The 12,729-nt window shown below is 40.2% G+C and overlaps 1 pseudogene; it reads left to right on the top strand.

Annotated features, from left to right (window-relative positions):
* The window catches only part of LOC134371931 (actin-related protein 2-like), a 96,842-nt pseudogene that overhangs the window by 29,237 nt on the left and 54,876 nt on the right, over nucleotides 1-12,729 (top strand).

Here is a 12,729-nt window from a genome sequence, read left to right as displayed (position 1 = left end):
TATAGTCCAATCACCTCTTCAAGGCTCCACCTTTCAATTACCATAATAGGATCTCCCATCCTCTTAACACTCACAGTGGGGGCTAAATTTCTAATACATAAAACTTGTGGAACAGAACTCAAGCTTCAGGGAGTTTGTGGGGGACATAATTCAATCCATACAGATGGTATTAATTAAGAGCACTAAAGAAAAAATTTGGCAGATAAATAGCTGCATTCTGGGTATGAGGGGATGTATTTATTTCCTTAAGCAATAAAACCACATATGGTACAACAGTTGCAATTGGAGCAACAACATGGTTAAGTTTACAATAATCCACTGTTGTTCTCCAAGTTCCATCTCTCTCACATAAAGGTCAAACAGGTGAGTTAAATAGGGAAGTGGTGGGAATCACCACCTCTGCATCTTTCAAGTGCTTGATGGTGGCAATAATTATTACAATTTTTCTTTTAGCTAGAGGCAGTTTGAGTGGCTCCAAATTAGCCTTTTTCACCATAACAGCCCTTACTCCACAGGTCAGGGAACCAACGTGGAGATTCTCCTAGTCATTGAGTATGTCTGTTCCATGTATGCACTCTAGAGCTGGATACATAACTGCAGGATAGGGATGGAAACCCACTGGATTCACTATGAGATAAACCTGAGCCAACTCTTCACTGATCAGTGGACCTCCATAAGCCCCTACTCGGACTAGAGGGTCAGGGCAATGTCTCCTGAAATTGGTGTCAATTCAGAGTCAGTGTCCAGAATTCTCTAATATATCTGGTTATTTTCCTTTCCTTAATGCATATTTACCCTGCTAAAAAGCCATAGGTCCCTTTGAGGAAGGCTGGGAAGAAGATTAACAGTATAAAATTTTCACATTTTACCAGGGTCCTTCCACGAAAGAACTCTGTAATTCAAGGATTCTGGGTCTATAAACTGGCTCAAGCATACAGATTGACTGAGGGCCTGTGACTCTCACCTTTTATGATTCAGCCTTTTCTGTTCACTTTACTTCAAGATTTTCTGCTTATACAGATCAGGTAAGAATTTAGCAGGTCTCCTATCTGTTTTACTTTTTGTAAAACCATAATCAACTTGCCAAAACCATAGACCTGCATGAGTTCATGAGTTAGACCATTCTGATTGCTGCTTTGACTCTTCTGTCCATTATGGTAACCACGTCTACCTTGCTTTGGGGCTTGAGTATTGCTGCTTCATCCCTGAAACTCTGGGATCAGATTACTTTCATTACATTTAGGTTTTCCAATTCAGTGGTAGCAATTCCCACTATAAGATTTTTTTTTAAGTTTATTTATTTATTTATTTATTTTATTTTGTCGATATACATTGTGGTTGATTATGGTGGCCCCTTACGAAAACCTCCCTCACTTCTCCCTCCCCCCTCTCCCCCAACAATGTCCTTTCTGTTTGCTTGTCATATAACTTCAAGTAATTGTGGTTGTTATATCTTCTTCCCCCCCCACCCGGTTTGTGTGTGTGTGTGTGTGTGTGTGTGTGTGTGTGTGTGTGTGTGTGTGTGTGTGTGTGTGTGTGTGTGTGAATTTATATATTAATTTTTAGCTCCCACCAATAAGTGAGAACATGTGGTATTTCTCTTTCTGTGCCTGACTCATTTCACTTAATGTAATTCTCTCAAGGTCCATCCATGTTGTTGCAAATGGCAGTATTTCATTCGTTTTTATAGCTGAGTAGGATTCCATTGTGTAGATGTACCACATTTTCCGTATCCACTCATCCGATGATGGACATTTGGGCTAGTTCCAACTCTTGGCTATTGTAAAGAGTGCTGCAATGAACACTGGGGAACAGGTATACCTTCGACTTGATGATTTCCATTCCTCTGGGTATATTCCCAGCAGTGGGATAGCTGGGTCATATGGTAGATCTATCTGCAATTGTTTGAGGAACCTCCATACCATTTTCCATAGAGGCTGCACCATTTTGCAGTCCCACCAACAATGTATGAGAGCTCCTTTTTCTGTGCAACCTCGCCAGCACTTATAATTCACAGTCTTTGGAATATTAGCCATCCTAACTGGGGTTAGATGGTATCTCAGTGTGGTTTTAATTTTCATTTCGCGGATGCTGAGTGATGTTGAGCATTTTTTCATATGTCTATTGGACGTTTGTATATCTTCCTTAGAGAGATGCCTACTTAGCTCTTTTGCCCATTTTTTAATTGGGTTGCTTGTTTTCTTCTTGTAAAGTTGTTTGAGTTCCTTATATATTCTGGATATGAATCCTTTGTCAGATATATATTTTGCAAATATTTTCTCCCACTCTGTTGGTTGTCTTTTAACTCTTTTAATTGTTTCTTTTGCTGTGCAGAAGCTTTTTAGTTTGATATAATCCCATTTGTTTATTTTTCCTTTGGTTGCCCGTGCTTTTGGGGTCGTATTCATGAAGTCTGTGCCCAGTCCTATTTCCTGAAGTGTTTCTCCTATGTTTTCTTTAAGAAGTTTTATTGTCTCAGGGTGTATATTTAAATCCTTAACCCATTTTGAGTTGATTTTAGTATACGGTGAGAGGTATGGATCTAGTTTCATTCTCCTGCATATCGATATCCAGTTATCCCAGCACCACTTGCTGAAGAGGCAGTCCCTTCCCCAGTGAATAGGCTTGGTGCCTTTGTCAAAGATCAGATGGCAGTAAGTGTGTGGGTTGATTTCTGGATTCTCTATTATATTCCATTGGTCAGTGTGTCTGTTTTTATGCCAGTACCATACTGTTTTGGTTATTATAGCTTTGTAGTATAGCTTAAAGTCAGGTAGTGTTATGCCTCCAGCTTTATTTTTTTTGCTCAGCATTGCTTTGGCTATGCGTGGTCTTTTATTGTTCCATATAAATGTCTGAATAGTTTTTTCCATTTCTGAGAAAAATGTCTTTGGAATTTTGATGGGGATTGCATTGAATTTGTATATCACTTTGGGTAGTATGGACATTTTCACTATGTTGATTCTTCCAATCCAAGAGCATGGAATATCTTTCCATCTTCTTGTATCTTCTCTAATTTCTCTCAGCAGTGGTTTGTAGTTCTCGTTATAGAGATTTTTCACCTCCTTGGTTAACTCAATTCCTAAGTATTTTAATTTTTTGGTGGCTATTGTAAATGGGCAGGCTTTCTTGATTTCTCCTTCTGCATGTTCACTATTGGAGAAAAGAAATGCTACTGATTTTTGTGTGTTGATTTTGTATCCTGCTACTGTGCTGAAATCATTTATCAATTCCAACAGTTTTTTTGTAGAGGTTTTAGGCTGTTCGATATATAGGATCATGTCATCTGCAAACAGGGACAGTTTGACTTCATCTTTTCCAATCTGGATGCCCTTTATTTCCTTCTCTTCTCTGATTGCTCTGGCTAGTACTTCCAACACTATGTTGAATAGGAGTGGTGAGAGTGGGCATCCTTGTCTAGTGCCTGTTCTTAAAGGAAAAGCTTTCAGCTTTTCCCCATTCAGGATGATATTGGCAGTAGGTTTGGCATATATGGCTTTAATTATGTTGAGATACTTTCCCTCTATACCTAACTTATAGAGGGTCTTTGTCATGAATGAGTGCTGAACTTTATCAAATGCTTTTTCAGCATCTATAGAGATGATCATATAGTCCTCGTGTTTGACTTTATTAATATGGTGTATCACATTTATTGATTTGCATATGTTGGACCAACCTTGCATCCCTGGGATGAATCCCACTTGATCGTGGTGAATAATTTTACGTATGTGTTGCTGTATTCTGTTTGCTAGTATTTTAGTGAGGATTTTTGCATCTATATTCATCAAGGATACCGGCCTGTAGTTTTCTTTTTGGTTATATCTTTACCTGGTTTTGGTATCAGGATGTTTGCTTCATAGAATGAGTTTGGGAGATTTGCGTCTGTTTCAATCTTTTGGAATAGTTTGTAAAGAATCGGTGTCAATTCCTTTTTCAATGTTTGGTAAAATTCTGCTGTGAATCCATCTGGTCCTGGGCTTTTCTTTGTTGGGAGCCTTCTGATAACAGCTTCAATCTCCTTTATTGTTATTGGTCTGTTCAAATTTTCTACATCTTCATGGTTCAGTTATGGGAGCTTGTGTGCATTAAGTTCTGCTCTGATCTTAATGATTTCTTTCTGTGGGCTAACTTTAGGTTTGGATTGTTCTTGTTTTTCCAGTTCTTTAATGTGAAGTGTTAGGTTGTTCACTTGCCGTCTTTCCATTCTTCTGAGGTGGGCATTTAATGCAATAAATTTCCCCCTTAATGCTGCTTTTGCAGTATCCCACATGTTTTCGTATGATGTATCATTTTTTGCATTAGTTTCAATAAATTTTTTGATTTCCTGCTTGATTTCTTCTTGGACCCATATGTCATTAAGTAGAATGCTGTTTAATTTCCATGGGTTTGTATAGTTTCAAGAGTTTCATTTGTTATTAATTTCTAGCTTTAATCCATTGTGGTCTGAGAAAATAAATGGGATAATTCCAATTTTTTTGAATTTATTGAGACTTGATTTGTGACCTAATATGTGATCTATCCTGGAGAATGATCCATGTGCTGATGAGAAGAATGAATATTCTGAGGTTGTTAGGTGGAATGTTCTGTAGATATCTGCTAATTCCAATTGGTCTAGAGTATTGTTTAGATCTTGTGTTTCTCTGCTGATTCTTTGCCTAGATGATCTGTCTAATATTGACAGTGGGGTGTTCAGGTCCCCTGCTATTATGGTATTAGTGTCTATTTCCTTCTTTAGGTCTAGTAGAGTTTGTTTTATAAATCTGGCTGCTCCAACATTCGGTGCATACATATTTATGATTGTTATGTCTTCTTGATGGATCAGTCCTTTTATCCTTAAGTAGTGTCCCTCCTTGTCTCTTTTTATGGTTTTTAGTTTAAAGTCTATTTTGTCAGATATAAGAATATATACTCCAGCTTGTTTTCCTTTTCTGTTTGCATGGTAAATCTTTTTCCATCCTTTCACTCTTAGTCTATGTGAATCTTTATGGGTGAGGTGGGTCTCTTGTAGGCAGCATATAGTTGGGTCCTCCTTTTTGATCCAGTCAGCCAATCTGTGTCTTTTGATTGGGGTATTTAAGCCTTTTACATTAAGAGTTGTTATTGAAAGGTGTTGATTTATTCCTAGCATTTTATTGGTTGTTTGGTTGTCTTAGGTGTCTTTTGCTCCTTGCTTTCTGATTTACTGTTTGGTTTCTGTGTTTCTTGGTTACTTAGATTGTAGATAGCGTTTTTGTTTGTTTGTTTTCTCTTCATGAACACCATTTTTATTATACTAGTGGGTTTTGATTTTTCTTGGGTTTTTATGGCAGTGGTAGCTATTTTTCAGGAACCAACCCAGTACTCCCTTGAGAATTTCTTGTAAGGGTGGTCGGGTGGTAGTGAACTCCCGCAGTTTTTGTTTGCCTAAGAAATATACTATTTGCCCTTCCTTTCAGAAGGATAGCCTTGCAGGGTAGAGTATTCATGGCTGGCAATCTTTGTCTTTTAGTATTTTGAATATATCACCCCATTCCTTTCTAGCTTTTAGGGTTTGTGATGAAAAGTCTGATGTTAGCCTGATTGGGGCTCTTTTATAGGTGATTTGACGCTTCTCTCTTGCAGCTTTTTTTTTTTTTTGTCTTTTTTGTGACTGGCACTCAGCCAGTGAGTGCACCGGCCATTCCTATATAGGATCCGAACCCACCATGGGAGCGTCGCTGCGCCCCCAGCACCACACTCTCCCGAGTGCGCCATGGGCTCGGCCCTCTTGCAGCTTTAAAGATTCTCTGTCTCTGAGTTCTGCCAATTTGACTATAACATGTCTTGGAGAAGGCCTTTTTGGGTTGAATACATTTGGAGATCGTTGAGCTTCCTGGATCTGAAGATTTGTGATTTTTCCTATTCCTGGGAAGTTTTCTGCCACTATTTTGTTGAATATGTTTTCAATGCAATCTCCTTTTTCCTCCCCTTCTGCAATACCCATGACTCAGATATTTGAGCGCTTAAGGTTGTCTGATATCTCTCTCAGATTTTCTTCAATGTCTTTGATTCTTTTTTCTTTTTTCTTTTTTTTTTTTTGTCTGCTTGTGTTATTTCAAACAGCCCATCTTCAAGTTCCGAGGTTCTCTCTTCAACTTCGACAAGCCTGCTGGTTAAACTCTCCGTCGTGTTTTTTATTTCACTGAATAACTTCTTCAGTTCAGCAAGTTCTGCTACATTTTTTTTCAGGACATTGATTTCCTTGTACATTTCCTCTTTCAGGTCCTGTATACTTTTCCTCATTTCATCATGATGTCTAGCTGAGTTTTCTTGTATCTCATTCAGTTTCCTTAGAATTATCACTCGAAATTCCTTATCAGTCATTTCAAGGGCTTCTTGTTCTATAGGGTCTAGAGTTTGAGATTTATTAACTTTTGGTGGTGTACTTTCTTGATTTTTTGTATTTCTGGTATCTTTTTTTTTTTTATGTTTATTCATTGTGGCTGGGGATTTCACAGTCCAACGGTTTGAGACTATTGACTAACTAAGATGTTGCTGTGGTTGCCAATTTGGTATGGCTACCTCCATGACTTCTCAGTTGGCCTCTAGTGCCTTGTGTGTGTAGTTGCCTTGAGTCTTGGGCCTCTCTGGGGAGCCACGTCTCTGGTCAGCTTGGACTCTGCTGGGCTGCTGGATCACGGGGCGGTACCGCACAGTGTGTGTTCTCTGCTGAGCATCAACTTCCCGTGCAGGACTTCTCCCTGTTCCATGTGCTCTGGCGCAGGCTGCTGGATCACGCAGTGGCGGCCCCACATGGTGTGTGGCTTCTGTCGAGTCTCCGCCTCCCTAGCAGGACATCTCCCAGCTCTGTGCGCACTGGGCTGGGCTGGGACATGTCTTCTGCAACCCTCATCTATCAGCTGGGCCTCAAGACCCTGCTCAACACTGCCTCACCCAGGAACTCTACCAGGTTTCAGCTCGGCGCAGACGACCGGTCACTCTGGGTGCCTTTGTGGCACTGTGTAGATCTTTCTTGGGACTTATCACCTTCTTCTTGGTATCGCGGTTATTTGTGTACTTGTCTTATCTCCCACACCAGATTGTGAGCTCCTCGGGGGTGGAACTTGCAGCACACAGTTCACCTTTGAATCCCCCCGGTGTGGACCAACTCCGGTGCCCGCCCACAGTCAGCTCTCCGGCAGGTTCAAGTGAACTCGGGAACTCTCTGACCACACTATTCCTAACCAGAAATCGGTTAGGTGTTTTTCCGAACTGGTGGCCACAGAGATGGTATCTGCTTCCCAGTAACAGGAAGTTTACCAGGGGCCGGAGCCAAGGGTACAGTGGAGTGACAGTCAGCCCAGCCCATACTTCCTTGCCCTCCCCATGCTGGCCGGGGACACCCCACACCACCAGCCCCGCCAGAGATCCACAGAGGCAGTGGGAGGGGAGGCAGGACGCAGGCCCCGGAAAGCCCCGCACCGGGGCAAGCAAGTGGGAAGGCTCAGTGAGGAGCCAAGCCAGGCGAGGAAGACAGGTTTGGCTGAGGTGGGCCGGAGCCCCCACCTCCTGAGAAAATGGAGGCAGCCCCGGGGCTGGTTAGTGGCCCAGTGGGGCAGGCGGAAGCTGTGTGGGCATCAGCCCCCCGAGCAGGGCTGGGCCAGGGGTCACTCACAGGGCTGTGCCGGGCCAGGCGGCTCCCTCTCTGCCTCTGCGTCGTCACCGTCCCTGTTCTCAGCTGCCGCCACCTGGCTGTTCACTCGGTCCCACGGCATGGCTCAGACGCTCCCAGGAATCTTCTTTTATGCCGGCCTGAAACCTCAAATCCTGAATGGGGCAGCTGGCCGCCTTCAGCGCGGCCTGGCCTCGGGGATCCTGGCAGCATCAACAGCAGCCCGGCGCCATGTTCCCTGTTTAGAGACTCGCTTTTGCAGCTAAGAAACAGTTCTTTTCCTGCTCCATACTTCAAAGCTGTTGCCTATAAACGAATCAGCCTCTCCTGCCAAGGGAAAAGTGGCAGTTAGCCCCCACAACCGGCCACCAGCAGCGGTTCTCCCTTAAGAGACAGCAAGAGGAAGGTCCACAAGTTTCCCGGCTGCCTAAGGCCCAGTGGCCATCTTTTCCACCTCAGCTACTCCGTGCCAACTGCTGCTGCCACCACCCTGTTAGGATCCCCCCACTATAAGTTTGACCTACAAAGAAGAGCAATCACTGAGCTCTTCAAGAATTCTAGGGCTTGCCTCACACATTTATTTCTCACAATATTAGTAAAAATATATATTCTGGACTCTTCCAGCATGAGCAAGTAGGTCTTAAGTGATAAGTCCGCTCTCAAATTCAACTCTTTTAAGGCCTTTGAATCTCTTCCTCTACAATAAACCAAGGCAGGCCTGGCATTATGAGTTTGCTTACTATGGACCTCCTTTTGCTCCGTGTTTTAGCCAACCAACTAGACAAACAGAGTAATTTTTAGCTTCTGGAACTGCAATATTAAATGCAGAATCTCTGCTTGGTGTGCCCCTGTCAATAAACTGGGCCTAACTCAACAAGTTTCTTCCACCATTATCTAACACCCTAAAATATCCATTTTTAACACACATTCCCTGGATTTCTCTGGGTGTGAATTATTTTTTAATTAAGTACTTACTTTGGAGGGTAGCACACCTCCTCTTGAGTCACACTTAGCACCTCACCTTTAGTTTCCTGCTGGGATTTGAATCTAGTCATCAATCTAAAAGCAAAGAGGTGTGGCAGGGGTGGGTCATGAGGATAATCAGCATTATCGTGCAGGGCAATTGTCTTATGGGAGGCCATTATAGTTTCCTGAGAAAATGCAGGGTTGATCTCCTCAGATGGGCTGGGAGCGCCTGCTTCTATTGGCAAAAAATGACTAATCAGAATTTAGGACCTTGATGTCCTCAGCCTCATCAATATCTTTCCACACAATCCCATCCAACTTTATGAATCCCACTCATTTCTAATCAATGCCCTCACTTGAACAGTAGACACCCTGCAACGCTGGGAATTTAATTCACATTGTAATTCAGCCAATTAAAGAATGAGATTTGGGTTCCAGTTTTCAGAAATCTCAGCTATGCAGCTACAGAAAGTAAGAATCTCCTTCAGGGCAGACATATAAGCCTCAGGTCATTTATGTCCTGCTTGAACTGGGAACTTGAATCTCTGCACTCATGCTTTTCTTTCTGCACATTGTTTGGTGATAACCAGCCAACGTTATCATACTCGTTAGTTTGACAGAAATGTTCAGAGGTCTATACATGGTCATGCAGTCCTTGCTTCTTGTAAGCATTTGATTAGAAGTAGCCAGTGGGAGCATTTTGTTTATCCCTATCACACATCACATCATAACCTATCAGTGCACGCTTTCCTATGAGAAATAAAGTTACTAATGTCTTTAAGTATAATTGAATTAGAGAGTCAATTTCAGAAACTTCAGAACCAATTTTAAAAACTCATACTTAAGATTCTGTTCTTCTGGAATCATTACCAGAACCAAAATCAGTTTAGTGAGGTTTCTCCAGGAAAACAGAACCAGTGGATGTGTCTGTGTGTCTGTCTATCTATCATCATTAAGGAACTGGCTTACACTATGGTGGTGGCTTTGATGGGGTAGATCAGCAAGCTGGAGACTTGGGGAAAAGTGGCAGTTCCAGTCCAACGGCAATCTGCTGGCAGGATTCCTTCTTGGTCAGGGAAGATCACCAGCTCTTTATTATTATTTTTTTCCCCACTCAGCACTTATCGTCCTATAACATATTGCATATTTTATTTATTATTATTTTTTGCCTAACATACATCTTTTTTTGGCTACAATATTGATTCAGTGCAGTCAGGTTATTAGGCAGTCTTTCTTTCTTTTTCCCTGAAACATCTCATAAACCAAGTTTCACGTCTGACATTCAATAGATGCTTGTGTGTGCCTGTGAAAGCACTAAAGAAAAGTTTCTCCACTTTCCCTGAATTCTTTCAAACACCAAGGCTATTTGTTTCTACTTGATTCTCCTTTTCTCCCTTTAAATCTGTCTTTTGGGTAAAATTTTCACAATTAAAAAAATAATATTTTGGAGCAAAACTCGAAAGTTGGCAAGAAACACAGCCCGGTCTTATTTTCAACTTCTTTCTCTCACTGCATAGACCTCAGGGTTCTCATTTCATATGCCATTTCCACCTGATCTATTTCAAGCATCTGCTCTCTCTTACCCTGCTTGTGTCTCTCTCTAACTCTCTCTCCATATTTCTTTCTGTCTTTGTTTCTGTCTCTCTGTCTCTCTCTCTTGCTCTCTTTTTTATCTTTCTCAATTGATTATTTACAGCTAATAGCTACTAATAGCTTTCAGTAATTTGAACTTTTCACAAGTGTTTTTCTGATATCATCTCAAATCCCCATGCAAACACTGTCACTATACTTCTGGATGAAATGATAATCACTTTCCAGAAAGGAAATGACCTCATGGTGTCTGAAACCTTTATCTCAGGGATAAAATGCACCCTTTTGCACATAAGCTTAGGCTATGACAATGGCAGCCGTTGCCCCAGCAAGAAATGGCGGTTGGTAAGTGGAACTTATTAGATAGAGAGCCATATTTTTAGAGAAATAGTATGTTTTTCATAAAAAATATGGTGTGGACATATTTGACCCTAGAGCGACATACAATTTTTCTTTTCCCTCTAGGGTCAAAATTGAACATAGAAAAACATGTGAGGCAGGGATTATTTCTGAGGGTATCAGAGACATAGAATCATCTCATACTTTGTGTCCCAGGGTCCCTGACATCTCTTGTCCACCTTCTCTGTCATAACCTTGTCTGAAATTCTCTCTGGATGAATGCACTGAACTTCACAGCCTTTTCTCTCCTGCTTGTAAGAGGGTTAAGACCATGTTTAGCTCTTGGCTGACACTTATACATTATATGCACTTATACTTATGTCAGCTGCCGCTTAGAACGTTATTTTTTTAAAATCTGTAGTTGTAGCATTCCTATATGGTTGGCTGTGACAGAATGTCTCTGACAACTTTCTGTGATCAGTGCAACTGTCCACCTCCATCTCTTTTCTTATGTGTGCTGGGGATCAGGATGTACTTTATTGCACCAATAATTTAATGTCTTTAGAAACTTTCTGAGATGAATGTGAAGAAGGCAAAACTTCAACCCCCATTTACAGAAATAGAAATCTCCTTATTACAAAAAGTGACTAAGTTTTCAAGGTTTAGGAAGCAGGAATAATTGGGCACTGTCAACGTTTGAAGTTCTAAATGCAACACTGACACTTAACCAGATTTATAGTTCCTTCAATAGTCCCCAAACACTTGCACCTGCTCCAATCCGTTGGGATCTAAAGCTAAAGCTGTTGTTCCATTCAGTCTTCAAGCAGTGAAAACTTGCTGGGTTCTGATTGCTGAGATCCAAGCCAGAAGAACTGTGAGGTGGGGATTTTCCTGTCACTATCCCAGAAAGTAAGATGTCCCTCATTTAGTCCCTAATTGTGCTTCCATAAAAATTATTGAGAATAGAAAGAGCCTTTATTGTTCCATGAATAATTGTAAGTCTTAAAGGGCGCACGAGACCCATAACCATAGTTGGTGTAGGATTCACAGATATTTTCTTGTCTCCATTATTTACCATACTTTCGTTGTTCTCACTCCTGCTCAATTGACTTAATTTAGTATAACTTAAAATTATCAGGATGATTTCTCGATGACTTCATGGGCCTCTTCCCTCTTTCTTTCATTTGGATTTGTTGACCCATCTCTACTATAAATTTGCTAAATTTTTTTCTGTTTGTTGTCATAAAACATTTTCTTTCCAAGGAAATTTTAAACAGGACTGTGTACATATGCAAAATATAATTTTCCCTTTTCTCACTCTCTCACTATTCTTTCTATGCTCTATAACACTGTGGTCAAACTGTGACTGATAATTATATATCCCTCCAGAAATGGTTTTCATTTTCTAAAGCATCTATTTCTCTGAACTAATCTGTACTTTATCAAGATTCTAATATTTCTCAAATTTTAATGCCAGTTAAATCACTTGTAATTCAATAACTTTTTAATTATTAAAGTAAATGAATAAAATATTATTACAAAAATACAGTTTTTGTATTGATGAATTCTAATTTGAATTCTTTAAAAAACATCTAAAGTTTACATGATTATAAAATTTTGTCAAATTAAATATGACAAAAAAGGTAGAAGGATTCCAATCTCCTCCTACTTTAAATAAGGCCAAACTGAGATTTATAGTTAATTAATATTATTTTTCACTACACATAAAACTGCAAAGCTCCAATAAGAAGGATCATTATGCAACGTGAAGCTATAACCCTAAATATCAGACAAAGAAAAGTATTTTTAAATCTCTTTTAAAATTTATTTTGCATTTACATAATTCCTGAGAAAAACCTATTCTATTTCTGTTTTGTTTCCTCTCAAGGAATGCTTGTTTAAATAATTTACTTGCTTAGAAAACACACGCTCTTTCATTGAACTTTTTAGAGCAGGCGCTTAAAATCTTGACGGCCTCCTTTTTTCTCTGTTGGTGTATGAAATATTTTTTAATATTCTGAGTTTCATACTTTTTTATGTCTTTAGTCTTACACAAGTTTTACTATTTTACATACCATAATTTCCTTAAATTATTTTATGGCTTCTATTTCTTTTTATTGCTTAAAATTTGCCTTAACTCAGGTTTTAAAAAAGTATGTATGTTCCTATGTGCTAATCTACTGGATATTACTCTGTGTATTTAT

This window comes from Cynocephalus volans, chromosome 3 (genome assembly GCF_027409185.1).
Source record: "Cynocephalus volans isolate mCynVol1 chromosome 3, mCynVol1.pri, whole genome shotgun sequence".
Classification (NCBI taxonomy): domain Eukaryota; kingdom Metazoa; phylum Chordata; class Mammalia; order Dermoptera; family Cynocephalidae; genus Cynocephalus; species Cynocephalus volans.
Note: the sequence above shows the minus strand (reverse complement) of the source record. Positions and strands in the feature narration are given on the sequence as shown.